General features: G+C 57.8%; 1 protein-coding gene across 2 annotated transcripts in view; it reads right to left on the reverse strand.

Moving 5' to 3' along the window:
* LRFN5 (leucine rich repeat and fibronectin type III domain containing 5) overlaps nt 1–14,223 on the reverse strand; it is a 45,920-nt gene extending 31,697 nt beyond the window's left edge. For both annotated transcript variants that reach the window (XM_058850752.1, XM_058850742.1), the window contains exon 1: nt 14,158–14,223. The gene's annotated coding sequence lies outside the window, so the exon portion shown is untranslated. The remainder of the gene's footprint in view (nt 1–14,157) is intronic.
* Between the last annotated feature and the right edge of the window lie 4,406 nt (nt 14,224–18,629).

Raw genomic sequence — 18,629 nt, forward strand, 5'->3', positions numbered from 1 at the left:
TTTCAAGTCCTTTCATCAGTCAGCAGCTCCAGCACCACTGATTCTGTGGGCACAGTGACCTTACACAGCTCCAGTGAACAGGACTTGTGGATCTTTTGAAAGACCATAGAATCCCAGAATGGTTTGATTTGGGAGGGACCTTGAAGACCATCCAGTTCCATCCCCTGACATGGGCAAGACACCTTCCACTGGACCAGGCTGCTTGTAAAGAGTAAATCTGGAAAAAGTAAAATGACCCAGCGTGACGCTGCCACTCTCAGAATGACTCTCAGAGTGACCAGAGGAAGCACCTGGAAGCATCACCTTCAGGACCATGGCTGCCAAAAGCCCACCAAGACCACCCAGGAGCTGCTGGGAGGAACATAGCCATGGACAGGTTGTGTCAGAGACAGCACAAGAGAGCTGCCAGGAGCAATGCTCCAGGAAATGCAGACCCTTGTGTCAGGAGGGAGGTCTCTAAGACATGAAATCCCACTCTGAACTGTGGGAGAGGAAGGAAGCCAACACCTTTGACTCCCTGATCCAGGGGACTTGGATTGTACCAGGCACAAGAGCAGCTCCTCTGCTGGCACTGAGGGATGGCATGGGGACAGTGGGTTCCTGTCCAGCAGGTCACAGACTGTCCACAGCACAGCTCACACCACTGGAGAGGGATTCAGCAATGCCTCGCTCTGCTTCACCCATGTGAATTAGGGAATGTGCTACTCTGCTATCTACTGTCAGTTAAACTTGCACAGAAGAAAAGAAACAAATCCCCAGATCTCCCAGAGCAGGGTCTCCTAGAAAAGGATTTCATGCAGCAGGATCTCCTCACTCCCTTTCCTTCACATCATCCGAATGAGATCCAGCTATCCTCACTGCATCCTCCCAGTGTAAGGACCACGTTTACATGCAATTTCCTTACCACACATGGGCACTCCACACATTCACCTACCAGGACACACCTGGAATTATACTGAAACAGACCTTTTGCAAAGAAAAGTGATCCTGTTTGGAAGCCTAGTGCCCCTATAACCAAGGCTGACAAACAGCAACCCATCCCACACCCACAGCAGACGGCTCCAGCCCTCAGCTCTGTGATAACACTTAGGAACACAGATATAATAATGTGACAAATGGGCCCTGTGTGACAGAGGCGTTGACACTTCTGCAGCAGCAATGAGACACCAGAGACACCATGGTCCTGATGCCTTTCCCTGGTCTTAAAAGAGAGCCAGATACAGTTAAGGGATAAGAGGTTTTTACCTCAGTATTTTAATAAGGACCCTTACAGTGCACTGCTTCACCAGGGTGGAAAGCACCTCCATGCACACACATGACAGATAGCCTATACCATTTACAGACCTTGCAAATTAGCATATCTAACAAGGATGCCCCAATGGGAGGCCTGGATGAATGGCATGATATTCCCCCATCCGTGAAATTTCCCCCTGGATGGGCCAAACCTCTAGTTTACAGGGAATGTTCTGGAGAGGACCTTGGTTTCCCAAGATAATGTAGTGTTTTCTGGCCTCCTACTACAAGGCCTTTAGGGTGTGTGGTCTCCTGGCCTACGAGAATCCTAGGACTATGCTAAATGATCAGACTTAGGCAATTGCGAGTATGCATGCTAAGAGTACTGAGGATACAGACAAGTTATAGAAAAGGTATAGAAAGGAAAAGGCAAACAGTCCTGGCAGCAGTCAGACAAACAGGAGTTTCCTGCAGGATACATTCCATGCCTGGTGGGTGCAGGACAGGGACACAGAAGCACATTGTCTGACAGTCCTGCGCCCACCCAGGCTCTCTCAGCACACCCCTCCTTCTCCTGCCCACAGCCTCAGCCTCGCTGCTCTGCAGGCAGCCCACCAGCACTGCATTGATGCTGCAGGCAGCCCACCAGCACTGCATTGATGCTGCAGGCAGCCCACCAGCACTGCATTGATGCTGCAGGCCATGAATGCCTCCTCCCCGTTTGCTGGGAGCCTGCACCATCCATCAGCACATGTCCGGATCATCCTGAAGCTGCCACTCAGCTGTGCCCTGCCCCAGCTCCAGGAACACAGGGATCCTGCCCTCCAGGAGCACAGGTCACCACAAACAAGCAGAGAGGAAGCCAATATTTGCAAGGATTTGCATCAGCTTTAAGTCACCAGAGATGTGGGCAGGTTGCCGTTTCCAGGACTGACTTCACGTGCTGGGAGTGGACATCCCTCTGTTGTTCACTAACCAGGGATGGGTGCCCTCCCAGCTCCACCCCTCCAACCACCGTGAGCTCCTCATACTCTGTTATCTCCATCTCAGGAACAGGGAGCACGGCAGTGGCTGCTGTTTCTGTGTGCCCAGAAGTGCTCTGCCTGCAGTTAAATGAATGGGGAAATGGCATTTGTGCATCAACACGAACCGATGTTCCAAAGGACCACACCTGCATCCCACAGCTGCACAACTCAACTGTGTCAGTGCACAAACCCCACTAAGGGCCCAAATGCCATTACCTGGGAGCAGCAGCAGAGCACAGGTGAGCAGCCAGGAACAGGAAACCTGTCAGGAGAGCGGATCACCATCAGTATGAGCGTGACAGGAGAGCTGCCAGGCTGTGACTGAGCATGGAGATCCTGAGCTTTCACTTTTGTCGGTCGAGAAAAGCAATTCAAATCTTGTGGTTCTGGAAGGATTCAAAGCAGCTGCTCAAGCTTCACTGACAGCACCTGAGAGGTTTCAGAGTAGCACAGGCAGGCAGCAGCAGGCGGCAGCCCCAGGAGCACAAGGCTGCTGCGGCAGGCACCACGCTTCAGGCAGCCCATGGTGCCCGTGCCGCTGCCCAGGAGGGCAGGAATGGTCTGCTGAGCGCTGGGGCTCCCAGTACCCTGCAGTGGGAGAGGGCACAGGACAGCTCCCCCTCTGCAGCATCCTCAGCCTCTCTGCCCCGCTGCCAAGATCACCCTCCTGGCCCCTCTGCCTGTTACTTTTTTGTCAGGGAAAGAGTTCATTGCCAGGGCTGTACCCGCTGCCCAGCTCAGAGCTCGCTAGCTGCCAGTCCCCAGCAGTCCAGGGTTTCCACCTGACAAACAGGAATTACCAGACAAGCAAAACCCTGTGAAGTGCAGCTGAGCAAGTAAATGCTACAAAATAAGAGCAATTTATTCCACAGTTTACAAGTCAGTCTGTGGTCCTCAGAGATAATTCTGCTGTCAGATGCTCATGTTCCTCCAGCAGCGCCGGGCTACATGAGCTGCTTTTGTGCCTCTATTAACCCACACATGTGCAGATCCTCCTTTTCCACATTATATTTGCATTCAATACATAAAGTTTTGCTTGATCTGTGCTGCAAACTAAGTGTAATTCTGTCATGAGATTGCATGGAAAACCAGAGCGGGCTTCTGACCAGAATTTATTATCCAGGACACTGAAACATACTGGTCTTTCTGGAAAGGTCTGACAGTCTGGAAACATCTTTTCCAGCCACTTGTTCCCATCCACACACTGGTGGTGTGCTGTCCAAGTTGCATTGTCTCTCACCTAGGAGCAAACCACCCCTTACCGAGATTTGAACTTTCTTCTCCTGATCTGCTGAATCAGTCCTGTTCTACCCCAGAGTCACTCCTGCACAGCCTTACTGATGTACAGGGTATTTTGTTTCTCCCCATCCTTCTGCTTCCCCCATCTTTCCTGGCAGACAGGTGCCCATCCAGTGCTTTGCTCTGATGCCAAGGCACCATGAGTCACCCACAAGCCCCTGAACTCCCCTTCCCAGAGGGAAAAAGGCCTGCAGCCTTCTGCCTCCCCTGGGCTGTCACAAGGCCCAGAGCAGAGGAATTTCCCGGTGGACAGGAGTCCCAGCACTGAGGACCCCCCTCCACACCATGGCACTCCTGCAGCAGCACCCAGACCATGGTGCTACAGGAAGATGGAGCAGCACATGGCAGAGCCTGAGCTGGGGACAGGGAGGGGACTGCAGCTACCCACAGTCACCCACACGGGGGGCACAGGCTGTGCTTTGGGCACCGCTCGGTGATGCAGGGCTTTCTGAGCCGTGCCAAACAGCAAACACTCAGCCCAGCCTGAAACCATCTCATAACAACAAACCTCATTTCTACAGAACGACTTCTTCCCTAGGAGAGTGCTGAGGCACCGGCACAGGGTGCCTGGAGCAGCTGTGTCTGCCCCATCCCTGGCCGTGTCCAAGCCCAGGCTGGACAGTGGGGCTTGGAGCAGCCTGGGATAGCGGGAGGTGTCCCTGCCCATGGCAGGAGCTGCAATGAGCTGTAAGATCCTTTCCAACCCAAACAATTCTGGGATTCTGTGACTCTGTAAAGGAAAAATGTTAGTAAAAGCCATAAAAAAATCTCACAGTTCCATGTCAGGCACAGGGAGCTATAGGAGGGGCAGCTGCTCCCCTCAGCTCCTGCTGCTCCAGTCTGGGAGGGGGGCAGAGCTTGAGACCAACCTGACTGCCATCCACATTTGACATCAGCAGGTCAGCCTGTCACTAATTGAATTATACCTGCATTACTTAATAAACAAAGAATACTCTCCACATTACAAGGATGTAATCCTTTAATTGGTTTATGAGCACAGAGTCCCATGGGAAGTGTCACAAATCCATCAGGATGCCCAGAGCACTGCATTTCTGAGCTGGAGAGATAACAAGTGTCATATGCCAGCAGTCGGCTCTGGGCTGAGCTAGAAAGGGAGCTGAGCCACACTCTACTCTGCTCCACACCACCAGCACACCCAGCAGCAGTACTCCCAGACCTGCTCCTGAGGGCTGTGGAGCTGCCACCACCAGCAGGAGCTGGCAGTCAGACCCCATCCTTCCAGCCCTCCCCAGCCCTGCAGCCCCTCCCTCCCTCCCAGGCTGCTGCCCACCCCGGTGTGCCTCTTCCAGGCACAACATCATGGGCAGGTGAGCACTGCAGCCCCCACCAGCGCCTCCAGCCCCTGATCCACACAAGATTCATTGGGCCTTGCCAACAGAGCCTCACCTGACTCCCCAGACACACATGGAGGGGACGCAGGTCCTCCTCATCCATCATCTCACCCTAGAAATCCCCTTCTGCTGCCTCACACGACTTGCTACTGTAGATGTAAACCAAAACCATATCAGTGAAACTCTTCAAAACCCTTCAAAAGCCTTGGCAGAGGGAAACCACGCTCTGCAAGAGGCAGGTATCCTGCTCCATGATGCCTCACACACACACATCAGCTCAGGATCAAGCCTCTGCTGTACAAAATCCACTTCAGCACCTGAACCACCAGCACTGCAGCCCCAGCTTGCACTGCTGGCCACGCTGAGGGCAAGGACAGAATGGGGCACAGACACACGCTGGCCACGCTGGAGGGCACAGAGCACATGGCACTGCTGGCCACACTAAGAGCATGGAGGGAACAGAGCATGGGGCACGGGAGAGCGGCTGGGACCCACACACTCTGTGCTGTCCCTGCCACACAGGGACACCCCGATCACCAGAGACATGTGTGCTGCTCCCCAGATGCTTGGGTTAGATTTTAGGAACACCATGCTGTGCCCCTGGAGTACAAGCGATTCCTCTGATCCATGTGTGGTAGCTGTAACACTATTGTCCTTCACTCTCCTCCTTTAGCCTTCATCTCACCTCTCCAGTACAAACCAGGGAAGCATTACTGACTATCAGGAAACCCTTTGGATATCTTATTAACACCTACACGCAAATTCCAGATGGCAAGGAGCAAGTCCAGCCTCACCCCAGTATTCCAAGTCTCGCATCCTACTGGCCACACAATTTCACTCCTCATTACTGCTCTTTATTTACTGTTATTATAACTTTCCAGATGGAATTTAAGTGCAGTCACAGGCTCTGTACGTTGATTAGCTACTTTAATGCTTCTTAGAAGAAATGAAGCTTATTCAGCTGAGCGCTTTGTGCCTGTTGGCAGCACCACAGGAGGCCCTGGCAGAGGCAGTGTGAGCACGGAGGGGCTGCGGTGCCGAGCGGAGCTGCTGCGGGCACGCGGCCGAGCGGCACCACAAACACACAGCACTCACCTGAGCAGTTCAGCTGGGACCCATCTGGATACACACACAATGCTCATTTAAAAACCACTGTCCTAATCTAAAAACTACTGTCCCTTGGAAGTTAGCACAATCCTCATCTGGCACTAACAGCAGCTGCAATCATCCATCCTGACCTATCATGTCTTTTTCCATGGTGTTTATCATGTTTTCCTTCTAGATCAGGGAAGGACAGGGGACTGCTTCAACCTACAGAAGTTGCATGTTTGCAGAATGCTTCTTAAATAACATAGGTTAAGTGTGTCCAGCTCAGGGCAGGAGTGGGCAATAATGAACACAACAGGAATGCCAGCCCTTGGGGAGGCAACCTCTCATTTCAACCACATCAGAACACTGGACACCAATGGAGGGATCCTCACTGCTCGCCAAAGTGGGAATGCAGAGAGGGGAGGTGAATGTGGGACACCTGTGGGATGCAGCTGCACATGAGCAGGGGGCTCTGTGCAAGGAACATGGAGCACTAGAGAGGAGGCTGCACCCTCCAGTCACTAAATGCAATCTTTGCCATGTACATGGGGACGAGGACACAACTGTTTGCAGCAGCCCAACACACCAGGGCAGCAAGTGACAACTAGCCCACAAAGGAGTCCCCATGCCGGCTCTGCTGGCTGAGCCTCTGAGGCCACATGTCACCAGGGCGGCTGATTGTCTCCATGTTCATCCCAACCCTGGTCCTCAGCACAGCATATAGGGCCTGAATGTTACCAAACCCACATTATGAGGACAGGTCGTCACCTGGAGGCACCTGCAGCACATTTCCATCCCACCACAGGCCGTGCCAAGGACTCCTGCACAGTGCCTGCTGGGAACACCCCGCTGCTGGACACCGGCAAACACCACTGGAGCCTACACTGGGGCTTGTGCTGTTATCCTGGTTCTTCACACCGTAGCTGAAAGATGCTCAGTTGTCTGTGTCAGCCTGCCCAGGCTCAGTTGTGGCATTCAGGGCCATGGTGCTCTCCTGAGCAGGGTACTGTTGGTGTGCAGAGCCCTCCCTGCACACCTGTGACGCTGCAGACTGTCCCCAAAGGCAGCCGTGGCCACAGCTGAGGCTCCGATGCAGGAAAGCAGCAGTCACTTCTTGGGAAGTGCAGTCTGGAGCCTGGTCCCCGAGAGCAGTGTCACTGCAGCTGGGCGCCGGCAGAGATGAGACACAAGGCTGACGTGTCAGCAGGAGCCACGAGCACAGCAAACCTGCCCACGGCACAGCGACACCAAACCTGCCCACGGCAACACCAAACCTGCCCACAGCACGCAGAGCGCAGCAACACCGGCTCCACACGCACTCCCAGCCGGCAGCAGAAGGCTCCCTGTGAAACACCACGTACCCGGCAGCACCACTGACTCACAGCTGACAAGGCGACAAATCCCGCTCGCCTTACTCAGACCCGCTCCCACGAGCCCTATCAGGGAGCTTTACATCAAGGCTCTCAAAAGTGCGTTGGAGAAAACAAGAACGACGCAGCTCCCAGAGCCCCAGCAGTGCTGCTGATGGCACCTGCCTCTCTGTGCCACTGGCACCTGCCTCTCTGTGCCACTGGCACCTGCCTCTCTGTGCCACTGGCACCTGCCTACCTGTGCCACTGGAACCTGCCTCTCTGTGCCACTGACACCTGCCTCTCTGTGCCACTGGCACCTGCCTTCCTGTGCCACTGACACCTGCCTCTCTGTGCCACTGGCACCTGCCTCTCTGTGCCACTGGCACCTGCCTCTCTGTGCCACTGGCACCTGCCTACCTGTGCCACTGGAACCTGCCTCTCTGTGCCACTGACACCTGCCTCTCTGTGCCACTGGCACCTGCCTTCCTGTGCCACTGGCACCTGCCTCTCTGTGCCACTGGCACCTGCCTCTCTGTGCCACTGGCACCTGCCTTCCTGTGCCAACAGCACCTGCCTTCCTGTGCCTTCCTGTGCCCAACAGCACCTGCCTCTCTGTGCCACTGGAACCTGCCTCTCTGTGCCACTGGCACCTGCCTCTCTGTGCCACTGGCACCTGCCTTCCTGTGCCACTGGCACCTGCCTTCCTGTGCCACTGGCACCTGCCTCTCTGTGCCACTGGCACCTGCCTCTCTGTGCCACTGGCACCTGCCTTCCTGTGCCACTGGCACCTGCCTTCCTGTGCCACTGGCACCTGCCTTCCTGTGCCCAACAGCACCTGCCTCTCTGTGCCACTGGCACCTGCCTTCCTGTGCCACTGGCACCTGCCTTCCTGTGCCACTGGCACCTGCCTCTCTGTGCCACTGGCACCTGCCTCTCTGTGCCACTGGCACCTGCCTTCCTGTGCCCAACAGCACCTGCCTCTCTGTGCCACTGGCACCTGCCTCTCTGTGCCACTGGCACCTGCCTCTCTGTGCCACTGGCACCTGCCTTCCTGTGCCACTGGAACCTGCCTTCCTGTGCCACTGGCACCTGCCTTGCTGTGCCACTGGCACCTGCCTTGCTGTGCCACTGGCACCTGCCTTCCTGTGCCACTGGCACCTGCCTTCCTGTGCCCAACAGCACCTGCCTTCCTGTGCCACTGGCACCTGCCTTCCTGTGCCACTGGCACCTGCCTCTCTGTGCCACTGGCACCTGCCTCTCAGTGCCACTGGCACCTGCCTTCCTGTGCCACTGGCACCTGCCTCTCTGTGCCACTGGCACCTGCCTCTCTGTGCCACTGGCACCTGCCTTCCTGTGCCCAACAGCACCTGCCTCTCTGTGCCACTGGCACCTGCCTTCCTGTGCCAACAGCACCTGCCTTCCTGTGCCTTCCTGTGCCAACAGCACCTGCCTTCCTGTGCCTTCCTGTGCCAACAGCACCTGCCTTCCTGTGCCACTGGCACCTGCCTTCCTGTGCCAGGGCAGACATTTCACATCCCAGGCAAACCCTTAACTCTGGCTTAAGCACAGAGAGCTAGCACCTCAGCCATGCACTGCAGAATATCTGCATGACTCCTCGGTGCTGCTAAAGCAAGCCCATCCCAGGACCAGCAGCACCAGGGGCCTAAGAACACATCCTGGGGATTCCTGTCAGTGGGACTTTCTCCACCACACCTTTTCCTCTTCCTTTGTGTTTTCCCTGTGCACCTGCTGTCCCTACAGCTGGTGAGTCCTGCTGCAGGAGTCACAGAGCTGTCACAGCTCACTGTGGTGGGCTCCTGCTTCTCCATCCCCACGGCCAACTAGAGAGACCAGGAAGTTTAAACAATTGGAAATAAATACACAGGGAATATCAGCTGTCTGGCAATGAAATAATGCTGAGGCAGTGAAAACTGGAGAGTTTTATCTGTCTTCAATCCAAAAGAATTCCAACGCGATCTTGACAGAGAAGCCTAAATAAAAACTTCAAGGGAAAAAAGATATTCCACTTTGAAGCAAAGCTACCTAATCATATGTTTTCATGGAAATGTTTTGCCATGAGACAGTTCTTGGGGAGAAGCTTCATCTACAAGAGCAATCTCAAAACCACAGCATTGGACACGAGCTCTGTAGCATGGGGAACTCAAATACCCCGAGGTCCCACTGACCTTGCACTACACAATTAGAGGCACCCACCAAGGCTCCCATTAACACCTCAGTTAGTCATTTGACAAACCACCTTTTATATTATCCAGCCTGCTCGAAACAAACATGACTTGTAGAGCCATTTATTGCATGGAAACACAAAAGCTGCTGCCCAGCTCAGGCAGAAGGCATGGCATGCCCAGCCTACGCCTCAGTGGCCAGCGAGCCAGGCGGGATGGGGCACACGGGCAGAAAGAGCCTCAGACACCACAGTCACCCTCACACCACCTAAGGAGTTCATCAGTTAGGCACAGTGCCAGGTAAAGCTGTGCCATGGTCATGGGCAGGACACGGCTCCTTGGCACCACACCATGTCACCACGCCATGGACCTCTGGCTGGTGGAGCCCAGAGCCCCAGCCAAGGGACCTGGAGTAGTCTGCAGGATCAGCACCTGTCTTTGGCTCAAGGGGCTCTGGGCCATGGCCTTCTCCAAGAGCCCTGTCTTCTCCTCTCCTCAGCTCACCTTCTCCCCTGTGAATACCATCCCCTTTCCCCTCCTCTGCAGCCTCTTAGTTCCCCAAGAACCGAGAGCAAGAGCTGCCACAGAGAACAAAATGATGGCCATGACTACTCCATGTCATGCTGCAGGCTCTCAGCCATCACTGTCACCACCACCCAGCCAGCAAGCCCATGGGTCACCTGGGGATGCAGCCGATGTCTCCATCCCCCCCAGGCCCCACTGAGACCGACAGCAGCTCCAGAGAACTGCACACAGGGACCCACCCCTGCAGGGGCTCTGTCAGAGCACCCTTCACAGCCTGCATCTGGGCGCTGCAGAAGAATTCCACAACCTACATTACCTCAAGATTTGTCATTTTGTTTTCAGAATGACATCTCAAACTCCAGAGTACCAGAAGGTATATCTGACTAATTTGAAGCAAATGTTTCTATTTTGCTGCAAAGTGCATGATTATTTGATAAAAAATTTCTAGAAAGAATGGTTCACTCTTCAGCAACAAAACCTTAAACTTTGGATAAGGTTTGGATTTGGTTTTCCAGGCTTGAGCATGTCTCCAGTGCTGCTTCTGTTTGACCACATTTCTCCCTGCCACCTAGCCACACAGAAAACAAGCTTTTGTTTCCGAAGTGTTTTAGGTAACTACCTCAAGAATAGTTTTTATTTAAAACAAACACACACACATAAGCCTCTCCTAGCACAAACTTCATTAGATAGTGTCAGCAAGCATGTTTCAATAGCATGATATTGAAAAGTAATTTTACTACTAGCTAGAAAAGTCTGAAGACTGCAGTGGATATATTTAGATGTGTATAAATAGACAACACTCAGTGATGTCTGGTCCAAGGAGTACAAATCTTCCCTAATGCATGGAATATGCCTGGCCCAAAACGCTTGAGCAGCACTTACACAGCCTTTTCAGTCTGGCTTAGGTTCTGAGCCCGCTAATAGCGAGGCCATTAGAGCGGTGCTCGGGCCCAGCTGCTTGTGCAGGGAATATGCAAAGATTGCACTATAAAACCCAGCCTGATACCACATCTGAAAGCACAGGCAGTATCGATCAGCAATGGAAAGCCATTAGCTCTCCAGCCTCTGAACTATCCCCACGTGCCCCAGTGGAGGGACAAGCCCTCCAAGCACCTCAGGATGCTCCACCTGCCCCAGACAGGCACCCTGTGTGCCAAGGCTATCCTTCCTGATGCATCTGTCTTCGTGTCCCCTCTAATCTTCCTCTAAAAATTGGGGAAGATCTGTTTTCTTCTTGCCAGGCTGCTCAGCCACATCTCTTCTTGGGTTCCCCACATTCCCAGCCAGCCCAGCCTCTGAGCTGGGCAGCCACCTCTCATCCTCCTCCCCCTGGCCTCATTCACACCTTTGATAGCCAATGGGAGTCTCTCCAGACAACCGACCTGCATAAAAAATTCAAACCAAGCCCCTGAGACACCATCCTGAGCAGTGCTGCAGGCAAGCACAGCTTCTCTTGGTTGTGAGGACAACGCTCAGCCCACCAGCTCTCACTGGGATAGGACAATCTGGAGCCCACTTCTGCAGCCACATATGCTTGGTGGAACAAGACAATCTGAAGCCCACTCCCACATCTGCATGTGTTTGGTGATAAGGGTCAGTCTCAAGTCCCCTCCTGCAGCTGGAAGTGTTTGTTGAACAGGTGAACTAGTTCAGCTTTAACTTGCACTGGGTACCTGAGATATCCAGGATTTGCTTTCACTGACTGCCCTGCCACGATAAAAACAGGAACTGCTCTTTGTGAAAGCAGAAAGATGAAGTAATATGCCAGGAGATGTATCTTAGAGAGGCTTGTAACTGGAGGCCAAACTGGCAAGCTCTGGTGTGCATTATGATCCAGTCTTACGCATTTAAACACATTTATTATGCATTTAAACAAATGCATAATCCCTTGAGTACAGTATATATTTAGCAACATAGATTGGGAAGGTGTTGGGCACTGAGAACACTCAGTGTCTGGTATGGCTGCTTGTGCAAAATCAAACCTGACTCCCGGACCAGCAGTGGAACTGCCAGGCCTGGCACACCTCTACCTGCCAGGACCGACTCCAGCAATACCACAGAGCCCACAGGCCAGCTCTGAGGTGTGGCCTGTACACAGGACCAGGGTGCCCACTCAGAGTCCTTGTGGCAGCACACACAGCCCCAGGCACCCAGGTCCTGGCAGCTGGGATGCAGTCCTGCCACACCAGGACAGACGGGTTCCAGCACACGCAGTCCATTTGGGCAGCACTGCCCCATGCTCCTGGACACAGCCATGGCCAGGATCCCTGCTGCCAGACCAGCCCAGACCCCTCCAGCTGCAGATGCACAGCTGGAACCAAACAGGCTTCAGTTCCAGGATGGATTCATTTTGCCTCGCCAGTGTCTGGCTGTGCTGGCCTGAGCAGCCCTGGACACACAGCGCTCGCTCGAGGATGCTGAGAAGGAACAAGCTGACACCACGTGTCACACAGGAACATGCGAAATGGAAGCGTGGGTGGGGAGGATCACCAGCACGACAGCACGATGGCCAAGGGCAGGGACTCCCAGCCTGTCCACTTCCACAGCAGTCAGGCAAAGGCCACACAAGGCTGGGCTTGGCTGGGGGCACCTGCTGTCCCACCCCTGGTCTCCAGGACTGGTGAAGCCGGGTTCATGACCACACTTGGGACCAACGCATCCCTCTGCTCCGCACACACAACATAATGAGTGCCCCGGAGATGCAACAGACTGGGAGGGAGGAGGCGAGAGTACAGGAAGGAAAGAGCTGCTGTCCCAGGATGCAGAGAAACCGCGGAGCCAGCGTTCCCCAGTCTGCGCTGGGAAGGAGCTTCCCCAGTAGAGCTGGCCCACACGAGCCCGTTCCCCCAGCCGCAGCTGGGCTCCCGGAGCCGCCAGGGCTGATGCTCCGACACCAACATGGCTGCGAGGCTCCGCCGGCTTCTCCGCCGCTGCTCTGCCATCTCCCCAGCGGGAACCTTCCTGCGGGGAAGGTCCATTCTGTCCTACATTCCTTCTTCCGCACACAGCGGTGTTCGCCACGGAGGCGACGGGGGGGACGTTGGAGAGCGGGGCGCAGCCCCATCCCGGGACACAGGGAACCACGGCGGCCCTGGGGAGAGAGCCGGGGGGAGAGCGGTGTGTGTGTGTGTGTGTGTGTGTGTGTGTGTGTGTGTGGGGCGGCCAGGGGCGGTGGGACGGGGCGGGGGGAGCCGCGGGGCCCCTGCACCCACTGGCAGAGGCGAGCACCCCCTGAGCACCCCCGAGTCCCCCGCGAGAGCGCCCTGGGATGGCTCCGCGCACGGCGGCGCCTCCGCCCGCCCGGGCAGCGCCGCAGCGCCAGCGGTGCCGGGTAACCGGGCGGCGGCACCGCGGCGGAGGGGGCGGCGGCGGCGGCACGGGCGGCCCCGCAGCATCGCAGCCTGGCAGCATCTCCGGCCCCGCAGCATCCCCAGCCCAGCCCAGCCCAGCCCAGCCCAGCGCGGGCGGCCACCGGCGCCGTCCCGCGGGCAGAGGAGGCAGCGCGGCCCGGCCCGGCCCGGCCCGTCCGCGGAACACCCGCCCCGCCGCTCCGCGCTCCCCGCGGCCGCCGCCCCCCCGGGAAGGGCGTCGTCCCGGCGCCCCCGCCGCGCCGTGGGGTCGTCCTGACCGGGACGTTCGGGACCGGCCGGACCGCCCCTCACCCCCACCCCCCACGCCCCGTCCCCTGGGCCGGTACCGCGGTGCAATGCAGATGTGCCGGGCGCGACTCCCCTCGCGTTACCTGGTGCCTCCGGGGACGGGCGGCGGCCGGAGCGCGTTCCCTGCGGGTGCGGCCGCGGCCGGGCCCCGGCGGGCTGCGGGCGCTGGCGGCAGGCGGGCTGCCCGCCGCTCCGCCCCAAGCCGGCGCTCACCACCCGCATCCTACCGCGGGTCCGCGGCGGAGCTGCCCGCGGCCGGGGCGGGCAGGGCGGCCCGGGGACGGCCCCACGCGGCGGCTCGGGCGGGCGGCGGCACACGCACACACGCGCGGCGGGGGCGGGAGGCGCGGGACAACCCGCCCGCATCAGCCCGCCCGCATCGCCCCGCACCGGGCAGCCCGCCCCGTTCTGCTCCCGCCGGCGCTGACCTTGTCGTGTACCTGCGCCAGGTTAATCCTCGCCAAGCGCTGCCGCTCCGCACCCCACTGCGGGATCCTGCGCGCCGGGCGCTACACTGGACGGACGGACGGACGGACGTGGCCGAGGTGCGGGCAGCCCCGCCGCCGGGCCGGCGCCTCCCGGGTGCGGGTGCCGCTAGCACGGGGCGGCCGGCGGCAGGGCCATGCGGCTCCGCGCCGCTCCGCGCCGGGTGCGCTCAGGCGGAGCAGCCGCGGCGGCGGGCGCTGCGGCGGGGCAGAGCGGGGAGCGCGGCGCCCGCGGCTCGGCCCTCCGCGGCGGCGGCAGCTGCGCCCATCCTCCGCGCCGCCGGCCTCCGCCCGGCCCCGGCCCCGGCCCCGGCCGCGGGCAGCCGCGCCGCTCGCTGCCGCATGGAGCAGCCGCCGCCTCCCCCGCGCCGCGCCGCGCCGGGGCGGGCTGGAGCAGCCGGGCCCTCCCCGCCCCGCCGCACGCACGGCTGAGCCGCAGCCGCCCGACCGCCGCCGCCGCGCAGACGTGCGGCCGGGCCGCCCCCCGCCGCGCCGGGCTCGGGGCTGCGCGCCGCCGGCTGGGAGCGGGCACCGGCATAGACACGGACACGCCTTCGCCTGCCCCGCCACGCCGAGGCACCGAGAGCGGGCGCGGCCCGCGGGGCGCCCCACAGCCCTCCCCCAGCCGCCGCCCGGGGCCCCAGGTCCGGAGCGGACGGCGGGCGGGGGTGGCCCGGCTGCGGGCCGTGCGCGGCACTTTGAGCTGCCGGTCGATCCGGCAGATGCAGCAGCGGCGGAACCGACCCGCGGCGCGGAGCGGCCACGAGGGCTGGGAGCGCAGCGGCGGCTCCGCTCCGCGCCGCCCGGCATGGCGAGGGCTCCTGTCCACCCTCGGGACACGCAGCTGCCCGCATCCTGCCCGCGCCCTGCCGGCCCGAGGATGGGGACTGCAACACCAGACTTCTAGGAGGGATGATCCTGGCAGGAGAAGGAAAGGCTGGGTCATCTGTGGGGGCAGTAAATTGGAGCGCTTTTGGGGATTGCGACATCGTTACCTGTCTCCTGGATCTCTAACAGGGAGGAGAGTGCATTTCGTGCCGTGGAACATTGACACGCTTTTCTAGTGCTCTTTTGTGGGAAAACACCGGGGATGTTGCAGGACCCGAAGAAGAGGAGCTAATTAACGAACCTCGTCAGCGGCCAGTGACCCCGCAGCTGGAGGGATGTGCAGGCACGTTCCCTGCCACCAGTGGGCAATGGCCCCGTCTCCCCCGACACCCGCCCCCTGGGATGGAGGCAGTTGCCGGCTCCTCCGGGGCTGCCCCGCAGCTCTGCAGCCGGACCAGCCCGTGTGGCCATTGCTGCCGAGGGTGCAGGAGAATACCCATCAACTGCTCGGTACACTTGGAGGCAGCAGGAGCAATGTTTCTGGGATACACTGGCATCCTCTCGCTGGGAACACACGTGGTAGGAGCCCCATCCCAGAAACGGGAAGATGCAGTGGCAGTCCTCATGCCTCTCTGCTGATACCATGCCAAAGTTTTTTGTGCCTTGGGATGCAGCGTCTGGTATCGATAAGGGTAGAAGAGGGAACACATCAGTATTCCTGGGCTCAGGGCTGTCCATGTGACCTGAGAACTTTGAAGTGGTCTCCACAGCAGCCTGTGACCCTGGTCTCACAAGGAACACAGCTGCCAGGGCCACATCATCCTCTCCCTTCTGACAGCCTCTGAAGCTGTCCAGGGCTGAGGTGCCAGGCTGGGCCTGAGTTAGTGTTTATCTCCAAGTACCAGCTGCTGTTTCACAGAACTAGTTCAAGCTGTTACAGGGGGAGAGAGGCTGGCAGGAGGAAATGAGTCTAAATCTTCTCTTCTCGAAGGAAAACTCACGTCAGCTGGTTTTTCTGGGGTGATCTCTGCCCCACACTCAGTCCTAGCACTGGTCTCCTTTGGAGCTGGAAGTAGTGTCATGCTCAGCCCTGATTTGGTGTTCACAGTGTGCTCCCCTGTGGAGAGAGAAGAGAGAATGTAAGATGCTCCCTGGTAAAACATCTGTGGTCTTGGCTGCTATTCACCAGTGTCCTGGGCTTCAGGTTCAAGTATTTGCTGCTCTGTCAGTTCTCTGCTGCCCCAGAAGCAGAGGGCTGGAATGACAGTGATGCCAGCAGTGTGGCTGGCATTGGAGGAGGAGGCAAACATTGCGGTACAGCTCCTCTGGCCATAGGAACATGGAGAAGCTCGGTGGAAACTCAGTGGAAGCTGGTGCTCAGAGCCTGGTACGTACTGGGGGGTGCACTGGTTTGCACCATCCAGCACAAACACACTGTGAGGGCTGGTTCAGGACCACTCTGAACTGGTACCAGTACAGCACAGCCCAGGAGCTCCACAACCTTGCAGCTAAGGCAATGTCCTGCGCTCTCTGGCTGCAGGTGTTTGAGTGAGGGCTGCTGCATCTTCTTTGTCAGCCTGAAATCCTTCCTGGACATGAAACTGAGATGACAACACCACCTGGTTAATGTACCCAGTGGGAAAACCGGGGCAGCTAGGAGTGTGGGAACTGTGGGTATGCTGGGGAGGTTCGCTCGCTGATGGCTGGGATGGAAAGCCCACTTGTCTGATCCTGGACCCAGACCTAAGTGACTGCAGTGTGTGGCTGCTATGCCGTGCAGGCATTACCCTGAAACTGTTCCCCTCCCTCTTGTTCACCCCTCTGCTGGGGCCTCTCCTGGGGTCTCTGCTGGGGTGTTCCTGGCTGCCCCCGCTGACTGTGGGGGCAGTGTCTGTGTCTGAACTCTCCCTTCCGTGCCCAGGGACAGGCTGTCTTGGGACAAACCTCAGTGCTCTGGGAAGGGGCAGGTCTGTGTCCCTGCATCGTTATTCCCCGTGCCTGGCAGTGTACCTCATGGACAGCACTCTCCTATGTGGCCCTGGCACTGGGGATGCCTCAGGATTACTCAGGTGAGCTCTCACCTAGCTCTGACCAGGATTCACCCTGCCTTGGGGACCCTCACCCTGCTGAGGGTCAGTCACCTCCCCTAGTACCCTTCTGAAAAAGCCCTTGATGGGGGTTTTGTCTTGCTCTCAACTAGTGTCAAAATGTTTTTTCTACTGACAGAGCTGGTAACTCCTTAACCTGAAATCTTTTTCCCCTCACAGGTAAAATTTTAAAATTATTTCTTTTTTTTGTTTTCTTTTTTCTGAAATAATGAGATCTTGAGGAAAGTGCTTTGTTTAAATAACACACAGAGCTCTTTTATGCACTTTCTAACCTTTAGTCACCTCCAGAAGGAGGCACCTGGGGCCTGGGCACGGCGTCTCAGGCTGTAGCTGCTGGCCACAGAGTGCCACGCTGAGCCAGCCCAGTGCCCTCACCACCCCCGGTGCCACAGGGGTGCCCGTCCCTCATCCCTTCCGAGCTGCTACCAGCCCCACACAGAGCCGAGCAATGCTTCGAGCTGTGGCTGGAGCCAGCAGCACCCTTGGCAGCTGGACTGCTGGGGCAGGGGAGTGGGTGCTGACAGCTGTGCCATGGGCCGGAGCTGTTCGGATAACGTCACCCTGCACCGAGCAGTTTCCATCAGCATCAGCACCAGCACCAGCATCAGCACCAGCATCAGCACCAGCATCAGCATCAGCACCAGCATCAGCACCAGCACCAGCACCAGCATCAGCACCAGCATCAGCACCAGCACCAGCATCAGCACCAGCACCACCATCAGCACCCGCATCAGCACCCGCATCAGCACCACCATCAGCACCTGCATCAGCACCAGCATCAGCACCAGCATCAGCACCTGCATCAGCACCAGCATCAGAATCAGCAGCAGCACCAGCATCAGCACCAGCATCAGCACCAGTACCCGCATCAGCACCAGCATCAGCACCAGCATCAGCATCAGCACCAGCATCAGCACCAGCACCCGCATCAGCACCAGCATCAGCATCAGCACCAGCACCAGTACCAGTACCACCATCAGCACCCGCATCAGCACCAGTACCAGCACCAGCATCAGCACCAGCATCAGCACCAGCACCAGCATCAGCACCCGCATCAGCACCCGCATCAGCACCACCATCATCATCAGCACCAGCATCAGCACCCGCATCAGCACCACCATCAGCACCAGCACCAGTACCAGCACCAGCATCAGCACCCGCATCAGCACCCGCATCAGCACCACCATCATCATCAGCACCAGCATCAGCACCCGCATCAGCACCAGCACCAGTACCAGCACCAGCACCAGCACCAGCACCAGTACCACCACCAGTACCAGCACCAGTACCAGTACCAGCACCAGTACCAGCACCAGTACCAGTACCAGTACCAGTACCAGCACCCGCATCAGCACCAGCACCAGCACCAGCACCAGTACCAGTACCAGCACCAGTACCAGCACCAGCACCAGCACCAGCACCAGTACCAGTACCAGTACCAGTACCAGCACCAGCACCAGCACCAGTACCACCACCAGTACCAGCACCAGC

The sequence above is a fragment of the Poecile atricapillus genome, chromosome 1, assembly GCF_030490865.1.
Source record: "Poecile atricapillus isolate bPoeAtr1 chromosome 1, bPoeAtr1.hap1, whole genome shotgun sequence".
Lineage (NCBI taxonomy): Eukaryota > Metazoa > Chordata > Aves > Passeriformes > Paridae > Poecile > Poecile atricapillus.